At 28.5% G+C, this 24,971-nt stretch overlaps 1 protein-coding gene across 19 annotated transcripts in view; it reads left to right on the top strand.

The window, feature by feature from the left end:
- The window catches only part of Phcl-1 (pH-sensitive chloride channel 1), a 235,531-nt gene that overhangs the window by 34,540 nt on the left and 176,020 nt on the right, over positions 1–24,971 (top strand). For all 19 annotated transcript variants that reach the window (XM_072910072.1, XM_072910075.1, XM_072910076.1 and 16 more), the window contains one exon: positions 22,455–22,637. The gene's annotated coding sequence lies outside the window, so the exon portion shown is untranslated. The remainder of the gene's footprint in view (positions 1–22,454; positions 22,638–24,971) is intronic.

The following is a 24,971-nucleotide window of genomic DNA, read 5'->3' on the forward strand; positions in this document are numbered from 1 at the left end:
AATTATTTTTATAATTAACTTTTGTTTGATAATTTACCATTTTCTTAAAAAACATAAGATTTTCTAATTTTTTTTCAAACTCAAATAATTGTTCTTCTTCGAAATAAATAAGGCTCCAATATTTACAAATACGTAACTATAAACTTGGCAATGAGAACCATGCGCGGATGTTAATGCGTAAAATTTCTTTAGAAATTAATTCTTTCGCGAAATTTAAATCGTGCACAGGACACATATTTTACTTGGTGTATTTTACTAAGAAATAGATTCTCATTTTTGAGAATTCTATAACTTCCTTTTTACCCCCTTAAAGAGAAGTAGACGAGAAAAATATCGGGGCGAAGTCACTAAATCGGGAATTGAACCCGAGTCTTTCGCTTGCCGGGCGACTGCTTTTACCACTGAGCTATTCAGCCCCACACTATTTCGTGCTGTAGGGGATGGAGTGTAGTTTGATAAACTTTTGATCACTCGAGCGGAAATACCAAGATTTCCGAATTTAACTTCTCTGGCCTTTTCTGTAAGAACACTTAAAAAACTATTGTTTATAAAACACAAATAGAAAATATGAATGATTTGCGTCGAAGAATTGTATAGGAATGTAGAGTCATTTCAGCAGATACCTTTAAAAATGTCCGCATAGAGTTTGAGAATTGTCTTTATTATTGTTTAGCACATCACGGAAAACATTTTGAACATTTAAAATAACATGTAAAATAAATGAATTTACTTTAAATTGTATCTTTGCATCTAATTTTTTTTATACCTAAAACTTTCTAGTACGATTTCTTAAAAAATATTCAAATTAAAAAAACAAATGTGATTGTAAAGAGAATCAAAAGACTTTTAAAATGATGTGCCACTTGACCCCTATTGCCATTTAAGAATTTTGTAGAGGTAGCTATCTCTGCGAAGGCAGTGAAGTAATACTGTTGCATTTACCGTATTTATACGTCCGTCTCGAAAAGAAAATTGACGTCTTTCGGTATCTTTCGCAAAAATTAATTGGTCACAAAATAAACAGGGTGAAAACTTTTCAAATTAACACTATATATATATATATATATATATATATATATATATATATATATATATAGATATATATATATATATACAGGGTTTCCCATAATTCGCAAACCACCCGTCAAGTACAGGTAGAGTAGATTAAACTGAGTAAAAAAGTTATATACCATTTTGCAATTTTCGCAATAGTTAATGAGATATTAATTATAACAAATCAGCCAATCGGCGTCCGACAGAAGCGCGCGGCACGAAGAAGCCTCCCACTATTACTTGATATTAGGGGCGCCGACGATGTGTTATGTGTTTATGTGACTATGTGTGTAACTCTTCAGGTTGTCATTGCAGAGCGTTCCTCCCACCGCTTCGTCGGGTTAACCTACTCTACCTGCACCTGACGGGTTCGCGAATTATGGGACACCCTGTATATATATATATATATATATATATATATATATATATATATATAGATATAGGGTAGGAAATCTGATAATTTTAAAATTAAAATAAATAAATGAAATATAATTTAAATATAATTTATTTTTTGTTAGATAACAGTAGATTATATAATGCTATTTAGTATATTATTTTATTTTACTCGTTTTTGTAAATTAAAAAAAAATTTCACTTTTGTTAAAAGACGTTCGCATTAATCCTATTGCTCTAATTTATCACGCAGGTTTGCATTGCTCTTTGCATCATATTGTCTGGAATGGCTGTAATTTCATCTTATATATTAACGAACTCAAGGTTCAATACATACATATAATATACTAGGATAAATGAAAAAAGTAAAAGGACTTTTTTATTTCTTCGAAGAGATGATTAGTACTCATTTCTCTATGCTTTATTATAACTTTAGTGTCTTTGTATATTTATATGTAACTGGTGACAAGAGATTGGCTCCATTACTTTGAACCAGAGAGCAAACGGCAGATTTTAATGTGAAAACATCCGTTATCTTTCATACCAAAGAAACTCAATCAGAGTTTTGCTAAAACGTTGATGATAGTCTTTTGAGATATGGAAAATCCAATTTTGATTTATTTCACACCTAAAGATGAAACCGTAATAATGACAATAACTGTAATTTATTACGAGAACTGAATATTAAATTCAAGAAGTAGAAAACTTTCCAAAGGCATAACTTTGCTATATGATAATGTTTGATCCTCATACTACTTACAAAATCATCAACTTCTTGAGTTTGAGCTGTTGGATCACCTATCATATAATCTTTATTTACTGAACATTTTTCACCTTTTCGGATCATTAAAAAAAGGTCTGTTTGAACAGAAGTTCTATTTAGATAAAGAAATCATTGTACAGCGGTGTAAAATTTACTGTGCACGAGACCAAAAGTTTTTTTCAGAAGTTTCTTTTAGAAGAATTCAAAAGCTTGTTAATAGATGGACTATCGTATAAAAGTAAGGAGATTATGTAGAACAATGACTTGTATGTATAGTAAAACATCTAATTTCTTACACATATTTTATACAAATGTCTCTTTACTTGTTTACTTATCCTAGGTATATATATAATATTTATTACATTTTGTAATTCTATTTTTAATATATTCTATAATCTAAAGATTAAACGAACTTACCAAGTGAAATTCGATCTTGATTATCCCGAAGGTTTTATCTGGATGGTGGTTTTAGCTGGATGAATAACTATGTAGTAGTGTTTCTGTGCACGCATGCTCGCAACAAGGTTCAGATTCAAAAGTTGCGCCGCCCCGTGGCGCTGTTCCCTCCGTCACGCCTCCATGTCATTGTTTAGATTTGCTAGGCAAATCGCTAATGCTGCTATGGGGAGGGTTGTTTACGGCAATGGGTGAGAGGTTCATCTGGACGAGACCCCCGGGATAATCAAGATCGAACTTTACTTGGTAAGTTCGTTTAATCTTTAGATTATACCGGGGGTCTCGTCCGGATGAATAACTATGTAGATGTTTAGAGAGCGATTTGCCGCCGCACTAGTTTTTTTTTTTTAAACCTAACAGTCTAGTTGTTGTTTCGCTGGCGGTTGTCTGGCTGGCTGGGCGATAGGCTTTGCTACCGGTGGGGTAGGTTTCAAGAGGTCTCGTGCTGCCTTTTCGCAAGCTTGAGCTGCCTTGAGATCTTCGGCGAATGCGCTTCCAAAGAGCCATTCGTTGACGGGCGCGTTGCCGACCGCGTTTTTACCAATTATGCTGAACGACGGTTTTATGAAAACACATCAAGCTAAAGAGAGACGGTACTGGTGATCTGCAAGAATGTGAAGGCCGTCTGCTAATTGTCTCAGGGCCGAGTTGGCCTTCGGGCAGGAGTCCTTTCTTCCCTAGCCCCAGGAGTTTAGAGGTAGCAGACCCCAGGGCGTTCAAGGATGCTACGCCCTGCGCTTGCGACTGAGCCTTTCGTCGCGTTTCATTGTCGAGGTAGATGCTTTTAGGGCTGGTACGAACAGCTTGTTCAGCTTCGGAGAGCCCAGAATGGCAAGATTATCTTTTGCTTCATAATATTTTAGTAATTGGGCTCAACTTCTTCCAGCCCAGTGCAGACCGTAGTCCGGGCAAAGTTGAATATGCCCGGGGCCCATGGAGAATCGGTTGCTGGTTTGGCGGACGAGCCGAAAAATTCGTCGATAAACTCGTTTTCCTCTGTTATCTCTTCCTGGTTTGAAGTCATCTGTTTCAGGAAGGACACCAAGCGATTGCCTTCCGACTAAGGAAAGTCTGCAAAGGCTAAATGTTATGCAGTGAGGATCAGAGTCGGTTATGTCCCCCCTTTGTCTGAGATCTGACGAGTGTCAGAGGTGAGGGTCGGCGAGAGGACATACCTGGTTCAGAGCCCCGGTTCTGGAGAACCGTCTCCTTCTCTGTCTACAGGTCTGTAGCCAAGATCTGTGTCGTCGTAGCTCCCTCGTCACCGAGCGTCCTAACCTCGATGACCGCGTCATTCATCTTGACGTACGAGCTTCTCGAGAATTAGCTCGAGTGCCTCATTGGTTTTAAAAACCTGATTGTATAGGCGATCGCATGATCGGCTTCGTGACTGGTTGAGTCGTTGCGGTGGTGACAATGCACTGGTTTTCGGGAGTTGCGTCGAGATTCTCAGTCGCTGGAATGTCGTTCGTGAGATCGTTTTTTCCGGTGAGAGGACCTCGAGCGATTTCTGTACTTAGATTTATCCATTATGGCTAGATTTCGAAGAATGTTGTAAGAAAACATCAGTCTGCGTGTTGCTGTTGCGTGCAACAAGAACACAATAACATGGAGGCGCGACTTTTGATCTGAACCTTGTTGCGAGCATGCGTGCAAAGAGGCACTACTACATAGTTATTCACCCGGACGAGACCCCCGGTATAATATATATTCTACCTTTATTTTTTTATTTGATAAAAAGTTAAGAATCCAATAGATTTGTATTACTAGAAGAACGATATTTGCAAAATGGCCAGAGTTTACCAATTTTATATGTTTTATGCGTCATCTTACATTGAGAAATATTGTCATTTTGTCGTTTTAGATATGAATGTCGTTTTAGATATGAAGTCAATAGTCTATGACTCAGATCATTTACCATCATTTTATTTCACTTTTATATCATTTTAAAGGTAAATTTGACGCAATCAGTGACTAAAAAATAACATTATAATGACATCTTACTATCTGAGATGAAGATATTCAATACTGACAATGGATTTTGAATAAACAATTGTTTTCAAGTGGTTCCAAAAATAAAAATTCAATGGAGCCCTTTAAGTCTAGAGAACATGAGCAGACTCAATTTGTCATTAAAAATTATTAAAATACAAAAATGGTTAATGAAACTTGAAAACAAGAATATATCTTTATTAAATTGTTAAATTTTTTTTAATAGTTTTTCATTGTTCATTTTGTTGTTCCCAATCATCATTCAACTGGGTTTTCTATATTATGAAATATCTCCTATACATATATCTATAAATTAATTTTCGGTTGCTTTTCCGTATAATTTTACATGTTTGTTTACAACTAATATTAATAATAGAAATTATTACATTCATCTTTCATAAAATTCTTATAACCATATTCCAAGAAATTTAGAAATGATTTATGTTTGATGCAGTATTTATGACAATTTAAATGAGAAAAAAATTTCCTTTAAATTTATAATAATTTTTATAAATATGCAGAGATTATAAAAATATATTATATCAAAAATACAAATATAAAAACTTAGCGATGAAATGTAATGCATAACAACATAACAAAATTAATCTAATGTGTGCATATGACTTAATTTTAAAGAAATCATAGATGTTATAGATCAGCAAAACAAAACTATGACATATCAGTTATATCAATAACGTAATAAATCTATAATTGTTACATAGAAATGTTATGTAATTTTGATGTTACTTTGTTATGTAACATTTATATAATTTGATAAATGTATAAATATGTGTATCTATCTCTAAATCTTCATAAATGCTATATAACTTTAATGATGTAATTATAATATTATGTTAAACATCTAACATGATTTTGCCGTCAATGTATATCTTATAAAAACTTAGTAACCGTTACATATAATTATAATGACGAAAAAAAACGATATCACATTAAAGATAAATAAATATATAACTTTGTTAACGGTTTTAAGCATTTTGAAAAAATGATATGTGTACAGAGTGTCCCCAATTTAAATGGCAAAACTTCGGGAGCCTGTAGAGAACCGAGAAACTAAGACAAAAAGTCCTTTAGAGATTTGCTCATTTTTTCTCCATTTTAGAGAAAATCGCAAAAAAAGAAACAAAATAAGTGTTTGTTTTTTACTTATTTATTTACATTTTATTCATGTTATCCTCTATTTAATGGAGATATTGTTCAAAATGTTGCCCTCTTGCACTAATGCAAGCATTACATCTAGCACTGACCGTATTAATTGCAGCTAGACATTGTTCTGGTACAACTGACTAAAAACTGATCAAGGATTCGTAGAAGAAAGCAGTAATGTGAACAAACAAAAGAATGTAAAGCATAACATCAAGTATTTACATATGTAAAGAACTTTGAAGTTTATTCAGTGCCAATCAACTCAAGAGAACAACTAATAATGAGAGATTGAATTTTTGCGATTTTCTCCAAAATGGAGCAAAAACAAGCAAATCTCTACAGTACTTTTTGTCTTAGTTTTTTGGTCCCCTACAGGTTCCCGAAGTTTTGCCATTTAAATTGGGAACCCTCTATAATGTCGAAACGTATCTGGAACACATTTTTGAACATTTTTAAATGTATAATTATTTATTACTTTCAACATTTCTAATTTCATTAATATCATTAAGCACTTTGTGAAAAAATTAAACTCAAAAAATGCAATTATATATATTATGTATATGTACATAAAATCGATTTCCGTTTCACTCTTAATGACGTTAATGGTATTGGAAATGATGAAAGTAATTATATATTATATATTAAGAAAATGTTCAAAAATATATTTCAGATATAGTTTTTTTCATTATATGCATGTCTTTTTTTCAGAACACTCAAAAATATCAACAGTAACATATTTATTTATCTTTAATGTAATATCGTAATTTCATGATTATAGTTATATATGGTTTAAATAATTATTAAATAATTACTAAGCTGAATTTATTTGATCAAAACTACTTTACTATTTCATTTTTGTGTTATGTTTTTAAGTTCATAACAAAAACTGAATAAAAAGTGCGCAAAATGTTTTATATAAAAAATATTATCTTTTTAATAAAAAATAATAATTTATTTTTTGTTGAAACATTTATTCTAATTTCCGTACTGTAAAAAGTTTATCACAATGTAAAGTTCCATAAAATATCAGACATTTCAATTACATTGCAGCAATATGATTTTACAAGTTACAACATAATAATAATAATAATAATAATCATAATAATATCACATCTGTTTTTTTGTCTTTATATTGTATTATAGAGATATTATAGGTGTATGTAATTGTAATATTTTATGATAAATGTTACAGCAACATTTTAATATACATATATATGACAACTGCCACGCGGTTACTAGGCGCGCTACTCATACGCATCCATTACCAGTCGTAGACCGTTCCTCCTATCATTCAATGAGCGCCTAGTAACCGCCTAGCAGTAGGATGGGCCTTCTCGTCGCACGCTTGTACTCGCCCGGATTTGTCAATCTTTGTTAATTAATTTCTCGGTAATAATTATATTACGAAGATCGCAAAATGGTAGAGGACTTTTCTACTCAGTTTGACCTGCTCTACCTGTATATGAGCGGTGAGGCGATTATTACCGGGGACACCCTGTATATATGTATAATTTTATTTTTTTGAAAATTCGGATATTGTAGGGGAACGTGGGGTACAACGGCACCGCCGGGTACAATAGTGCAGAGATATCTTTTTACAGAGATGCTACCATGTCATGAAATATGTTGCAATTATTGCTATTAGGTGTCTCTTTCTGCGTGCTGTTGTCAGTGGTCGCAATATTTTTAGTTGAAAGTTGTTATAAATTATTTAATGCACTTGCTGTGCTCTCCGCGACTGAGTTGTAATTCTTCGATATATTTACATAAGGTAAAAAATGATAAAATTCTATTTTTTATTACCGTAAATACATTTATGTTTTAAAATGATCTTTTTTTATTAATTTCATACTGTGTCTATGTAAATATTGATTAATTATAATTTTTTATATGATCAAAAGTAAATAAATACGTTTTGAGGCTTAATAAAATATTAGAAAGAAAAAGAAGAGAAAGAATAGAATATACATATATAAATAAATATATATATATGATAATAGAATATAGAAAGAAAAAGAGTATACATAGATGCTGTCTTTCAAAATTAATACCAAAAATTATCACATTAAAGAATATTTTTCCATGTTTTAAAGAGAAAAATATTTATTATAACAAGAAAATTATTTTTATTTATTAATTTATAGTTATCATTTAAAAATACAAATCTATATATTCTTATGTTCTATATATCATATTATAATATACAACTTTTAAAAAGTTTTAGACATCAAAAACCATCACTTTCCGTTTATTTTATTATATTTTATAATGTTTATTTTATTATATCCCACCCAAACTCTTTCTCTTTTTCTCTCTTCCTTCCTAGCTCCCTTCTCTCTTAATCCCTTTTCATCTTTCTCCCCTTCTATGTTAAGTCCTCCTCTATCCATACTTCACTCCCCTTCAATAGCCTTTTCTTTTCCAAAACATCTTTTCTCTTTACTCCCCACAATTTTACTAAAACTTCTACTAAATTTCTACTAAAAATTCATTATCTTCTTCTCATTTGCTCTTTACTCTCTTAATCCCCTCAATACTTACCTTCACTTCTTCAACTTCTCACGTAATCCCCATCACCTCCTTTTCTATCTTCCTTCTTTCTTCTTTTAAATCCTTAATTAGGGTAAACTAGGGTATGATGGCCATACAGAAAAGATGGCCATAGGTATATTTTCTAATAAAAGCTACATAGTGCGCTTTTTAGTCATTATCAAAGATAATCGAAATATCGTAAATATTGATTAATGACTAAAAAAGTTTTGCTTACTTCCCTTTTTCTTTTCAATAAATCTTTAATATTTTCTGTACTCCCCCTCCTCTTTTTTGTTCCCTTAATTATTTTGTTTACACTTTCATTCTTTCTTATCTCTTCTTTTTTATCCATGTTTTCTATTTAAATTTTCCATCTCAATTTCCTGCGCATCGGAGTAAAAACTTTTCCCACTTTCCTATGGATGACGCGACCTTTCTACTCGCGCTTTTTAAATGTCCGTTCCTTCTTTCAACCGTTTTCTTTTGCCTTCCCTCCTCAATTTCTCACACACTCTTTCCTTCACTCCATTTCCTCACCTTTCCCTCTCATCACTTGATACTCGCTGTTTCACTCACTTTCTGCACTTCTGTCAAAAAAATTATGTTAAATGTCCTTCGATACACACAGCTCTCTTAAATATTTGCCGGAAATGGAAGTCTATTAGCTACTTAGTAAATAATACTATTGTATTCATGTTATAATATTAAGTATACAATAGAATTGAATATTACAGATAATGTTGTACAAGTTTTACTATAAGCTATCGATTAGTTGTAAGTTCCTACTCATAAATGTAACATGTAACATGTATGTGTAACGTACATATGTACTTACGTTATATCGTAGTTATATCACTAATGATTATATCATAACCGCAATTAAATAAATAATAAAATAAATTTAACTCATAAAATTCGAAACAAAATTATATAAAATCATATAAAAGTATATAAAAATTAAATTTTGATTTTTTGTCTTAAATAGAAAATAAATGGATAAGTTCCCATTTATCCGTCCAATTTTAAATAACTTTTCTGTTTAAAATTTTGAATTCCTTTTTAGAACTATTAGAAATGAAAATAATAGAAAGATGTTATATTTTAGATTTTTTATTAGTAACTTTGTTTGTTAGTCATTTTGTTATAGATCTTTTATATGCGTTTATAGTGGAAACTGAAATACAAAATAATTCGCTTGGTTCGCTGCATAGTAGTAAGCAAAGAGACATGATTATATACTATGTAATTACATAATATTAATATTGAAATAATGTTTTATTACTGTTGCATACAAATTAAGTTTAGTATATTATAATTTTATATCATATAGATACCTTATAGTATTTGTTACTAGGGATGTGCCGGATGTTCGACAATTATCCGATATCCGGTCTATTTAGCCACTTTTTTACATATCCGGCCGGATAGTTGGATAGTGCTTAATTATCTGACCTATTTAGCCATTTTTCACAAAATCTAGAATTAATCTAAATGTAGAGTCTATATTCTAGCATCTATGCTTACCATATTTGTTTTAAATAGTTTAAGTAGTTAAGTTAAATGGCTTATCAATATTATCAATATAAAAAAAGTCAATTATATGAAATAGAAAACTGTATATGTATAATTTTAATTATAATTCTTATTATATCTTTTATTTTATTTACTGCAAAACACAGTTAAATGTTTTTTTTTTTAGTTTTTAACTGGATAATATATCCGGTTATCCAGTAATCCGTTAATTGCCGGATAATATCCGGTTATCCGGTTATTCGGAAGTAATAAGTACTGAATTATCCGATATCCGGTTATCCGGCAAATTCTATATTCGGTACATCTCTATTTGTTACACCATCACATTATACTAATCTACAATTTTTTAATCCGCTTTGAATATGTCGTAGTTTAGGTCAAAATAGGAGACACGTATTTTTTTATACGTGCCCACACGGTTGTTAAGGGAGTGAAACATCTTCTTGAGAAAAATCGGTTTTTATATTTCTGAGTAAATACCGTCGAAATGGTAAGAGATATAAAAAAAAGTTGCCAATAAAAGTTTTATGGTTTAAATGTACTTTAAAACTGCATAATGAGATTTTTTTAAATTGAGGGGGAGGGACATTCTTTTGAAAAAGAAATGTTTTTCAGAAAAAGCACATATAAAAAAAATCTGTCTCCTATCTTGACCTAGACTACAACATACTCAAAGCGCATTGAAATCGGAAGGGAACATTTCCATACTTTCCTTGTAAGTAAACATAAAGTGAAGTAAATAAATACAATTTAAATGCCTATCTCTCATTAAAGATTTTAATAAAGTTTAATATTTTTGCTGTATACCTGTCTGTAGAAATAAATTTTACATGAATTAAAGGTTTATTTTAAGCATCTCTAGAGAAAATAATTCTACATATTAATAGGTTAGGCTTCTTTTTTAAAGCATATTTTTTTCACTCATATCAGTACAATGGTGCTTTGATTATTATCGCATAATATATCGTTGGGTCATGTACATACTGATTGTCATATATTTCCTTAATTTATCTCCTTAATTAATCTAAATTTAGTTTCTTTTGTAGTTTCAGAAAGAATCACGTACTCACCTTCCATTGTTGAAAGCGCAACTGATATTTGGAAAACCAGGTTAACTGTCCTTCAGTTAATACATATACATTTTCTAGATTATTATTTCAAGTGTTTATTACAACATAATTATGTTAAAATGTGTAACTGCTAGTTGCAAATTCAGATTTTTTCTTAAAGATAACTATGTGTTTTCTTTGCACAAATGGATTTGTCTCATTATTCTGTGCATAAAAGTATTAGGGTAAGATAATCGAAAAATGAATATTTTACGAGATATCTTGTATTTTATGTCAAAATATTGCAACTTTGAAGCCTTATAACTTGAAAAGTATTTAATGAAAAAATATTTTATTATAGTATTTTGGAAAACTCTTGAGATAAACTACAAGAATATGCAAAAATATACATAGGGTGTCCCATTTAAAAAAAATTGAGGTGACCTTCACATAACCTTTGAATGACTTTTCAAAGTCAGACCAATGGTACCATCTTATGGCCCCCTCGAAACCAAACAACTTTTGCCTAAAACATTTTTCTCTCCCGGGCTTGGTTTTCGAGATATTCGATTGGATCGATTAAAATGGCCCACCCTGTATATATATATAAATATTTCTTTAGCAAAAGATATTTCTATATTTATTATATTATTAAATTTAATGTTTATTTAAAATTTTCCGCTATCGTTTTAAGAATGTATTTAAAAATATGTAAAAAAGATTATATATATCTCCATTTTTATTATATACAATTTTTATTATACGTAAATTTTTATTAATAGTTAAAACATTGAAAAATACTTAACAAAGTTTTAAGTAAATTAACTAGTCCCTTAATTTTAAAGTTAAAACTAAATATAACTGAAATCACATTAGGATAATTGAATAAGAAAATTAATAAAATAAAATTATTTGTAGAATTAATAAATAAAGAAGATTTTTCAGTCAGTCGATAATATTTACATTTTAATATTTATATTTATATTTTAATAATAATAAGAAAGGAAATTTTACAAATAAATACCTACATCAAAAATCGTGGAAAATCTTTTCCTATTTGCTATCAAATTTTCTTCTTATTATTAAAATACAAAAATATTACCTACTGATTAAAAAATCTTCTTTATTTATTATTCGAATAATTTTCTTATTTTATTAATTGTATCGTCTTCATATCTGCATTAATAATATATACAAAATACGTATCATTTATAATTTTCACACAATAAAACCGAAAAAAATTGATTTAGATAACAAAAAATGATGTATGTATTTACTACAATTATTAATTAAAAATATATACTTAATATATATATAACTAATAATTAAAAAAAGAAATAATTGTTTATAAATTTTTAAATATATTTTATTTATTTATTATATATTGACTCATTTATTTATTTATTTGTGTAAATAATTATAATAATGTTAAAAACAATTGTTATAACTATAAACAACTATTTTTTTATTTTTTACGTCTATAGATTTATTATAGATGTTTTCACAAAAATTAAGAAAAGCAAAATTATCACTTATAAATTGTTGAATTTATTGTTGCATCCTTGGATTTTATTCTTGTATTGTAGCTATATGTTCATCTATAAAAGATCGTTTCCAAGCGCGTTGTTAAAAAGTTTATTTGTAAACAACGGTATATTAGATTTAGAGCAGCTGTCAAAAGATATGGTCGAGTTTAGAAAGTTCTGTTTTTTACGGATATTTTTACTGCGGTGGTATTAAAAAAGTTACCGTTCCTTTTTTTAATCAGTGTTTCATTATTATTCCCTGGCATACAAAAGTGATGTAGTTTGTGAATCTCAGATATTTGCGTTGCACGTATCGATGTAAATTGATATCGACCCGCGGGCGTAACAATATTATTTAATCATTTTTATGCATGTACTAATTGTATATTAAATACACGAAATATATTTTCTGTGTTTAGTATACACAATTAGTACGTACATAAAATTAACAATGAATGAATGATATAAATTCATTAATTTATAAGTGATAGTTTTGTTTCTGTTAATTTTGTGGAAAAAATGTCGCATAGATTCATTATGGATGAATCTATGCGACATTTTTTTAATTTCTATTAATTCATGAAAGTTCCATAAAAACTCCATGAAATATCTATGATTGCTTCATAAAATATTTATGATTGCTTAGTCCTAGAGAGGTGGGGCAATTATTACCGGACACTTTGTATATATATACATATATATAATATTATTCGCTAAGCGTTTTTAATTAATAGTTTAATAATTATTGTGCAAATCGCAAAATGGTACAGGACTTTTATGTTCAGTTTGACTTGCTCTATCAGCCCTAGAGAGGTCGGGCGATTATTACCGGACACTTTATATACATATATGTATATATAATATCGTTCGCTGAGCATTTTTAATTAATAGTTTAATAATTATTGCGTAAATCGCAAAATAGTAGAGGATTTTTATATTTAGTTTGACCTGCTCTATCTGCCCTAGAGAGGTGAGCCGGTAATTAGCGAACACTCTGTATATATATATATATATATATATATGCGATTGATTCTTTGTTTAAGAAATTTTCGCAATCCTCATTATGAAGACTACTTAACATAGTTGATTGCAATTTGGATAAAATTTTTATTACATCTTCCAACAAATTAACTATTTTCAAAAAATTGAAAATTCTTTATATATATATCAACATTGTGTAATTTGAAAGAATTTTTCTTTAAGTTATGTAAATGTCTATATAAAATTTCTTTACTGGATTTTTAAAATTTTATTCTCGTTAATTCATCCTTATGTTTATTTGAATGTTATAATTTCTTTTACTAATTCTGCTTTTGATATTTAAAATAATGACTCCAAGCATCTTTTCATTTTTGAATATATGTATAATCAATTCACGTGCTTTTATTGCAGACTTCTATGATTTTTATAATCCCAGAAATTATTATATTGTACATACAATACAATACTATTTATTTGGATTTTTTATGTTTCATAGTTTCCATCGATTAATTATTTTATATACTAATACACTGCTGTGTCTTTTTTATATAAAAGACTGTGTTATTTGCTCTTTAATATATTTTAACTACATGTATTTACATAAATTTTCCTTTCTGTCTTAGGCTTATAATTTGTCAGAATTTTCTGCGCAAGTATGAGAATGTTTATGAGAAAACAACTAATTTGATTTTCATACTAATTTATTATAAAATTAATCTCTAAAAGTTATTTATAAGGCAAATACATATTTGTATAAATATGCTTTATATTATGTATATAAAGCATACTATATATCATATAACCGCATCATAGCAATATGAGGACGCATTGTCACATATCAAAAGTTGCGCGGATATACAATTAGCTAGATCAGCATAAAGACCATATTTTGTTGTCGCATCAAAGGAAAGATATGTGTATACATGGCAATACATAAAATATATTTAAACATATTCACTACGTGATCAATTGGAAAACTTGCGACAATGTACGGATGATACTAATACGAGAAATATTATTGATTTGTATTTTATCGTATTACCTGCTTGCAACACTACGATGATATGATATATAAGTATCTTCTGAGGAGAGGAAAACTAACTCGACTCTATACGTTCGATCCTAAGACATATAATCACATGCAGACAAACATTTATGTCGCTTAATCACACAGGGCATCTTACCGCCATATTCCTTTTATTCGCTTACATATATCTTTTTGCTGACGCCTACAGATACGAGGATATACAACAAGTCTTTCGTCGGCTGTACTCACTACGGATTAAAAGAATAGAACTATAAAAGTCTCATGACAATAATATACGAAACACATATGAACGAAGACATATTTTGATAAAAAAAAAATTACTACAATAAATTGAGCATAAGATATTATAAACGAATACAACTTAAAAACTTATAGTAACTCAATATACATGGTGTCCATTTTAAATAATACACTCAAATATTTTCGAAAGGGTACGTTAAATACAAAAATGTTTCAAACAAAAGTTGGCTTGAAGGGGACTATCAGATGGTGACAATGATTTGACCTTGTTATAAGGCTTCAAAGTTGCAGTATTTTGATAAAAATACATAATATCTCGTAAAATAGTATTCACTTTTCGATAGTCTTATTTTACATTGTCCGATTGTTAATCAAGGCAAGATCCAAACGTGATCTCGCCAATCAAGACAAGATTTTTTATCAAAATACTGCAATTTTGAAGCCTCATAACTCAAAAAGTACTTATGAAAAAATATTTTATTATAGTGTTTTGGAAAGCTTTCGAGGTAAGCTACAAAAATATGCAAAAATATATAAGATGTCTCACTCAAGGTGATCTTCACATGATCTTCAAATGACTCTCCAAGGTCAAATCATTGCCACCCTCTGATAGCCCCCTTCAAGCCATACAATTTTTGTTTGAAACATTTTTTCATTTAACGCATCGTTTCGGAGATATTTGAGTGTATTTTTTAAAATGGGATACCCTGTATGTTATGACATTATTTTGTAAGTATTTAGCTATATATGTATAAATTTGTTTAATACAGTTATAAAACTTACAAAATGTATTTTTGATAAAATATTTCTTAAAGTATACAAATCAATAAAGATAAAACAATTAAAATAATTAGAAATTAAAAGAAAATTAATGCAAATTAACTTGATAATAATTCTCATTTACTTTAAATTGTATTTTTTAAATTTTTTAATGTAATTCTTACAAATATTAATAATAATTCTTTATTATTAATCAAATTATTTGGGAAAAAACCAAAAAAAAGTTATAAAAACGAGATTGAAAAGAGAGAGATCAAGAGAAAGCAAAAAAATGTAAAATAGAATCAGAAAAGACAAAAAAAAACAAAAAAAAGATGAAATAATCGAAAGATGACGAAACAGAATGAAGGAGAGGAAAAAATATGAGAGAGAGTGAGAAACAGCTTGAGAGCAAAATATAAAAAAACAAGGTAGAGCAAATAATAACAAGATTGAAGAACAATGAGAAAGAGTGAGAGCGAGAGAGAGAGAGAGAGAGAGAGAGGGAGGGAGGGAGCAAAGGAAGAGAGGGTAGGGAGGGAGAGGGAGGAAAGGAAAGAGAGAGAGATGGAGAGAATAAGAGAAAGGGAAGAAGGGGAGAGAAATAATATATATAAGAGAGAATAAAGAAAAAATAAAAATATCAAAAAACTTTATTGAACTTGTGTCTACTATGCACGCATGTATGTACGCATACACGCACTAAAAATTACAACAAATACACATGTTTGGGCATTTAAAGATTATTATATGCCGGCATTATCCCAGTAAACACAAAGCAATAGTAATGTAACATCAATGTTATAATTTCCCACTCAACAATGTAATTGCAATATAACATGTTTTGTACATAACATTTACATATATTGTTGAGTGAGAAATTATAACATTGATGTTACATTACTGTTGCTTTGTGTTTACTATATATATAATTTTAATAACTATAATAACTATAATAATTATAATAACTACATAAAGTTCTTACACAAATTTGAAATAACTGTTAAACAAAAATATAAGAAAAAAGGTTTTTTTATTATCTCTTATATAAATGAATTGATAACGTGCAAAAAATTTTATTTTAGAGTTATATTAAGATTTATTTTATATGTGTGTAGGTGTATTTTTAAATAGGACAATATAAATAGAAGAAGATAAATTCAATAGACATTTAAAGTGACTTTTAAGCAATCCAAAATCACAAAAGTAGAGTAAATTCTAACTCTTAAACACTGTTACAAAATGAATGATTCACCGTAACAGTAATCATTAGTTTATCTTGATGTACTGGCATTCATCGTCTATCATGTTTTCTCGGATCATAGAACTTTGTAAACAATATTTGTGGTAAATGTTTACATTAACGAATACTTCGCCAATGATCTTGACCTTGACCTTGACATTTGTTGTAGAAGGGTATTTCTAAGTAATACAATGCTTTGAAATTTTCTCTTTTGATTCTTGACATACGTGATTTTGAGATATTTTAAAAATAATATTTGATAATTATGCAGACAAATATATAGTTTGCCAGTTAATCTAATGTTCTATTTACCTTTGTTTTATTCGCTATGCTCAACGTTTAATTTGTGTTTAAGTAACTTTCGCCACGACCGTTTTTTTAATGATTTAATGAGCTTTCTTGGTTTGTAATTTATTGTACGCTCAATTGATATTTTTATTAAATTACTCAATTTAAATTATGGATATTCGGCTCGTTTACGCCTTGTTATTACACACTTACTATCTTAAACATATGGACCATTTCCAGATATAAATAATTTTAGTATATGTTATCAAGACTATCATACTGAGTAATGTGAAAATTTTAACTGGCGCCCTTTGTCCATTAAAGTTATTAACAAAGAAGGTATAATAAACAATATTACTTTCACAATCTGATTTCAGATATCAGTGATACTCTCATTTGATCTCGTTTAGTATAGAATAGTATAAATATGAACGAAAGAGGGGCGTTGTCTCTGCACTCACACTCCAAAAAACTAACCTAATCCGTATTATCCATATATTATATTGGTATACGTTAATAATTTTGATTTTGCTTTATGTTAAAAACTTATATGGGTACTATGGAGCTGTGCAAAAAGCATCTCACTCCCTGTGCGAAACAAGATCTATCATTGCACAATTCTACAAGGTTTTCAATTTTCCACGTAAAGCGAGATCAGAATTATTAACGGGTATCAATATAAAAGTAATACATAACAAGTTAGGTTAAGGTTTTTGGGGGCAGGATAGACTTCGCTTAGGAAGGTGTCCTTTACAATATGTATATGTCAAGGTCATCAACAAGGTGTTCGCTAATAAAAAAATTTACTATATCTTTATGTTATTTATCCTAAAATATTTTTTATATATAGTTTAACATTGTTAAATGCAATGAACTGGCCGATTAATTTATTGGTTCATTATGTTCATTCCATCGATTTGATAACATCAATTAACTTGTTTCTATCAGAAGAGATTAGGACCCGTGATTCGTCACTTCCACAGTATTTATCGACTCCAAAGCCTCTCTTCTTTATTTTCATCATCTCAACGCAGACAAAGAATTGCCTTCTTTCGTACTCTTTTACTACACATACGCACGTACGCGTACGCACCTTTTGAGCTGTAGGTGCAATGAAGAATACGTTTACTATATGCATATTCTGTTTAAAATTCTCTCAAACTTTAAAGTTGAATATTTCTGCTAAAAATAATCAAATCTTAAAAAACCAAAGTGGATTTGAAAGAGAACATTTTCAACTTTTATTCTTAAGCTGGGACAACCAAAAGAATGAGTTTTAGATTATATGCAGCCATCTTAATTTGTATTGTCGACGTATTAAAATTTCGGAGTTGAATTCAGAGTGTACCACAGCATGCAAAAAGAAATCATATCTGAAATTTAGTCTTACTACTTACTTACTTGAAAGCTGATACTTTAAGCTTCAAAATACTTTTGTTTTATTCCTATGTGATCTGTTCTCCTAATATGGCCTATTAAAATTAAAAAGAGTTTTTTGTTTAAAGTGGAATAACTTGGTAAGAAAAAATCATACGACGAAAAATAAAAAACGGATCTAAAGCTAAAGGAACAGCCTTTCACGTGAAATTAGTTTGATAAGGCAGAAAAGTTACCTCACTCGGTGTGATTCGTTAAAGAGATTTTCATTTCCTTATTTGCCTTATTCCGCTTCAAAGTCACATAACTTCAAAATTAATGAACGTATTGTCATGAGCCCAATTGTCAAGAGCATCTCAAAGTAGATATTTCAAACTTTAATTTGCTTTTCTGCTCGTTACAGTAGGATCATTTCTCGCAAAGTTACAGCACTTCAAATTTGATAATTTTTTTTGTGAAAAAATTGTTGTCTCTTTTGAGAGAGAGAGAAGTGTATGTATATATATTGTTTAATATATACAATATATATATATATATATATATATATATATATATATACACACAATATATATATATATATATATTGTTTTATATTATTATATTATTATATACATATATGTATACATAATACATACATTACACATATGTGTATATACATACGTAATTTGCATATATACAATATATATAGATATCTACAACCTGTTATTAGATATAACAATTTTAATTGAAAAATATGATATAATGAAGAATAAAAGTTTTTAATGTGTATAAGTTTTATTTTTATTTAGCATATCTAGACCAAGCATTTGATCTCTAAAACAAAATAAACTAATTAACAGAAAAAACATTAGTCATCTTTGAATATTTTCCTTTTTTTTCTGTAACAATTATCTAAAAGTAATCAGCATTGATTAAAACAAGACAAAAAGTAAAAATCAAATACTCTTATTGCATAGTCTTTCTGTTAATATGTCATACACAGATTTTATAGGGAACCTATATGAATGTTTGATCTATACTGTATAGTTAATTAAATTTTTTATATCATTATTTTTGTGGAGAAAAACAGATTTAAGTATACATAACAACAAAGTATACATAAAACTGTACTTTGTTACAATTTTCGAAAAAATTTGATTTCTGTTTTTATTCGAATGGTACGCACACTTTGAAAATATGTTATCATTAAGATTGTGATATTTAGTACTTTTTAAATTGTGTGTGTTTATACATATACATATACGTATGTTTCAATATTAAGATTTTTTTCGAAAAAATCTACTTGCATTTTATATTAAGAAAAAACAGGGTTATATAAGCCAAGCATAATACGTTAAATACAAGAATGTAATGTATAAATAAAATTTAAAAAATAATAATCAATAAGTTTATTACTTATACAGTTTGATCCGACCTAGCACCATCTTCGATAATTAGATATTTTTAAATCATATAGAATTAAATTGTATAATGCTCGGTATATGTTATCTTCTATCTTACGCGTCAATGTTAGATAGACGAGCTTTCTATTTATCTCCCTCTCCCTCCCTTCCTCTCTCTCTCTCTCTTCCCCCTCTCTCCCCCCTTTCTCTCTCACTGCATTCGTATATATATATATATATATATATATGTATATATATATGCAATTTTTTATACTTATATTTTTTATATTTTAAATATAAATATATGTATAATGATATATATATATATATTTATATATATATATATATATATATATATCATTATACATATATTTATATTTAATTATACATATATTTATATTTAAAATATAAAAAATATAAATATAAAAAAATTGCAGAACTCATAAAAGATATTTTATAAAAATTTTCCAAAAAATAATATGTATATCAATAAAAAGGTAAAATAAAAATAATTAAAAAGTAATAAACTTGTCGAACGGTGACAATGTAATTTTTATAATTCTCTTTTATGGTTTGATTATAAAGACATAAGAGCAAAGGATCACGACATGCTTGAATGGGAATACGAGGCCAAGGTTTAGCATTGTAATATCCTTGAGTATTCTCTGTTATCCAATGCTAATGTTTCTCGCATTTTACCGTCAACTTGTCGCAATGCGAATGTTGCATGCATATCATCTAGATTGCGCGCGCGTGCACGATACGATTTATAAGTTAATTGATCATAAACATGATTCTGTAAAAAATTTATTTTTAAATAATATATGTGCGTGTGCGTGTGCGTGTGCGGGTGCGTGTCGGGTGCGTGGCGTGCGTGCGCGGCGTGCGTGCGTGCGTGCTTGCGTGTGTGGAGTGCGTGCGTGTATTTATTGTGGTTTATTATTATGGTTTATATTAAATTAAAATAAAACTGTCATATATTTTCGATTCTTTAATTATGAAGTTAATATATGTCTATTGCAAAAATTTAACTATCTTTTATTTTTTAATTTTTATATTCAATTCTTGATAATTAAAAATATATAGATTTCTTTATATATGATTCATTCCACGTCAAATCAGCCATCCCCTGCCCAAAATTGTATTGAAGTAAGTCTAACTTTTACGGTACCAAAATTTAGCTTAAAGCTTCTAGTTTTTAATGCCGTATAGCCTTTTTGAAAAATATCAAGTGATGATCTTGATTTTGCGGGTCAAATAGGAAATGAGCAATATTTTCTAATTCAAATTTTTACTATTCCTTGCAGATGAAGACAAAAATCATTTTCAATGTAATTTTATCCACTAAATCCAAATCTAAAGTTAAAAAAAAAATATATACAAGGTGTCCCATTTTTACGTATCATTTTTTTACGATTTTTTCAAAAGATAAAAGTGCTATTATTTTTAATTATTTCCCAAAGTCCCAAGTAATTAAGTTTTTTTTTTTATTTTTATATTTTTATATTTTGTATGTTTAAGTTTTAATATAATTAAAAAATTTTTTTATTTAACTTAAATAAAGATTAAATTTTTTTATTTTATAAATTTATAAATTTGGGAAATAATTCTTACAGTCATAATCCTATATAAACATAGATAGCTTCTCGTAATAAATCATTAAAAACTGATATTGACTAATGTGTAATTGTGCAAAATACGAAAACTGATTAATGTTTATAGTCTAGAAATGTCGTATTGAGAAGAGAAAAAAGCATCCTTAAAAATAATAGTACTTTTACCTTTTGAAAAAATCGTAAAAAAATGATATGTAAAAATGAAACACCTTGTATATATATATTTTTTTAATTTTAGATTTAGATTTAGTGGATAAAATTACATTGAAAATACATTGAAAATGATTTTTGTCCTTCATCTGCAAGGAATAGTAAAAATTTGAATTAGAAAATATTGCTCATTTTCTATTTGACCCGCAAAATCAAGGTCATCACTTGATATTTTTCAAAAAGGCTATACGGCATTAAAAACTAGAAGCTTTAAGCTAAATTTTGATACCATGAAAGTTAGATTTACTTCAATACAATTTTGAGCAGGGGGATAGCTGATTTGATGTGGAATGGCCCATATATATATATACATAAAATTCTATATATTTTTAATTATTTTGTATTAAATATAAAAAAATTCAAAGGTAAATGATAATTACATTTAAATTTTATCAACATCTATCTATCTTTTATTTTTTAATTTTTATATTCAATTCTTGATAATTATAAATATATACATAGATTTCTTTATATATATATATATATAATGTTGTATGTAGTATATATATTATTATGGTTTATATTATATTAAAATGAAACTGCGGTATATTTTCGATTGTTTAATTATGAAGTTAATATACAGGGTGATTCAAAACAACCTGATGTCTTTAAAATGACATATTCTTGAGCAAATTCTGAGACAATTTTTCCTTATATATATATATATATATACATATTCTTTCCTAAAATTATACTTGATGAAATATTAATATTTATTTTTATATTCGTGTATTACTAGAAGATTCGAAAAATACAATAATTCTTGACTGCGAAAAGGCCATTCTCCATGATCATTGTCGTATCGTAAAAATATTTTATCATGATTGCCAGTATTATTTGTTTTTTTAGATAATGACGATGGTTTGTCCATACTGAGCTGATAATTAAACACTGAAGGATCTTTTACTTATAAAAGTGGATTAAGAAAATCGAACAGGGGAATGAGTGCTTGTGAAAGTTGAAAAGGAAAACGTGCACAACGAATAACAACAGCCTGCCTCTATTGCGACCAGCTACATATCTCACATTAAGGTATGTAAATATAAAATAAGATTCAAAAAGTTTTTTAACTAAAAACAGTCTTTGTAAATTTTTTTGAGATTACGTATAAGGTGTAAGTCTATATGCACAAATTTTTGATGTCTTGAACCTGGAATCATCTGGAATTGACCTTACTCTTGACTTTCTTTCTAAATGACTTTTAGTTTAAAAGAAGGAAAAAAAGTCTGCTAGAACTAAGTCAAGTGAGCAGATTTCCCAAAGAAGTATAATTTTCATTTTAATTAAAAGAAAATCACAAATAAACAGCGATGTATGCATTACTGTAATGAAGAAATTAGCAGTTGTTCTTCCAATTCAAACTTTTTTCTCCTCACATTTTCTCTTGGACATTTTAATATCATATTTTCATCTTTTTTCATAAACTAAAAATCGTAAAGGCAACAATTTCAGATAGCTCTAAATATTAAGAAAAATTAACGAACAAACTTATCACGATTTTGAAAAAAGCCAATCAGTATTACTTCCAAGAGTGACAAATGCGTTGGAAGCAATATATTGAAAGAAAAAAGAAATACTTTAATAAGATTAATAAGTTGCACACACACAAATAAGTCTTAACAAAATTACAAAAGTTCAGGAATTGTTTAAATAAACTTACTGTATGCGTATCAGATAATAATATCAGACTATAAATAGAGTTATAACAATATTTTATTATTTATATATTCTTACAAATAATAAGATAACAGTTTTTTTCATATATATTAGTTATTATTTTATAAAATATCATATCTGAAAGCGGAAATACTTGACGGAAACACTTGACGAAAACATGTTGACATATGGAATAATAAATTTTAATTATTAATAAGTAATTAATAAGTTTGTTGCTATTAGTTTAGGATAGCTTTCTCAAAGAGAGAGATTGTTTTCTTGAAAAAAAATTAAAAGATTTCTTTAAAAGATGTTTCAAATAAAAATTTTCTGCAGCTGCAGCTTTTTTTATAATAGAAATATTAAGTTTTGATTAAATATGTTTAAAATTGTTACCAATTGCAAGCAGCAAAATTAGATAAGCTTACGATAAATTATCAAATAATTGAACAAACAAGAACTAATTATGAGACTTTAAAACTAAAGTTGATATTATAATAATTGAATATTTTATTTCCCTATAAAATCTTCTAATTCATTATTTGATCATTAATAACTACTAATAATCAAATATTTAAATAATAATTTAAATATTTTCGCGATTATTTCTTTTTAGAGTTTCACAATTAGTTATTTCTCTTGTTTATTTCAATTTATTGTTCAATAATTTTTGTTTTTTTGCACAATTATATTGCATTATCCGCACGTAATCTTATTTTTTACCTATTTTTTATTCCTTGTCCATTACACTTCGCGTAATTCTTTGTGTCGTTTTGCCGATATAACTCGTGTCACAACACGATTATAAATAGCTCCAACAAAATCTTTCTCTCATTCCCGCAGATCCTCTCTAGACCTTTAGAACAGTTAAGTTCTTCGTAACGTTATTGAAGTCCACTGACTTTAACAAATATTTGTTAGATTCGAGTTCACTGCCAAATGATGAATTAGAATGATAAGACCTGTAAAATCAATTGAGCATATTCACAAAGTTTCTTTTCATGAACTGGTTTTGTATTAATCAATATTAATTACAATATTATAAACATAGGCGTTAAATAAACAAATATAATTATAAACATATTTAAAAATAAATACTTCGACTTTTACAAACGTCAAACATTTTGTAAGCATTCTTCGTTTTTTGTTAACCATGATACTTTCGATTAAAAATTAATATTGCAGAAAAATTAAGTGCACTATAGCACTTTGATCCGTTCGATAGCAATATGTAAAAAGTTTGTTATTAAAGAGCCCTGATCAAGTGACGATTATGTACGTAATGTAAACGAAGATAGGATTGCAGAGGGGTAGGCTGAAATTTGTGTCACAAAGTATGAGAAGAGTGAGGCATGAATATGAATCGCGCGTGGACTCTCAGAATGGAATGGGTTGAGCCACGTGATGTATCTATAGCGTCTGGTACCGCAACGTTCCGTATTGATCGGACGACATCAGCTGTATGCTGTTGGTAGCGTTTATACTAGCATAGACGTTTGTTAGCTTTATTGCCGTTGTTCACTACTACTGTTTGCAATGTTCTCTTTTCTTCTCTGTTACATAGCTATGTTAATGTGTTACTATTATAATAATGCTTTTGATTAGTGTAGCATGGTGAGAGAAATATGTCATATATATAGAAGAACAAAGATGCTCTATTTACTCATGCAAACATTTCTTACATTTTTGGTTTTAAGATTGCTTAATCAA

This window comes from Anoplolepis gracilipes, unplaced genomic scaffold, assembly GCF_047496725.1.
Source record: "Anoplolepis gracilipes unplaced genomic scaffold, ASM4749672v1 Contig19, whole genome shotgun sequence".
In the NCBI taxonomy this organism is placed as follows: domain Eukaryota; kingdom Metazoa; phylum Arthropoda; class Insecta; order Hymenoptera; family Formicidae; genus Anoplolepis; species Anoplolepis gracilipes.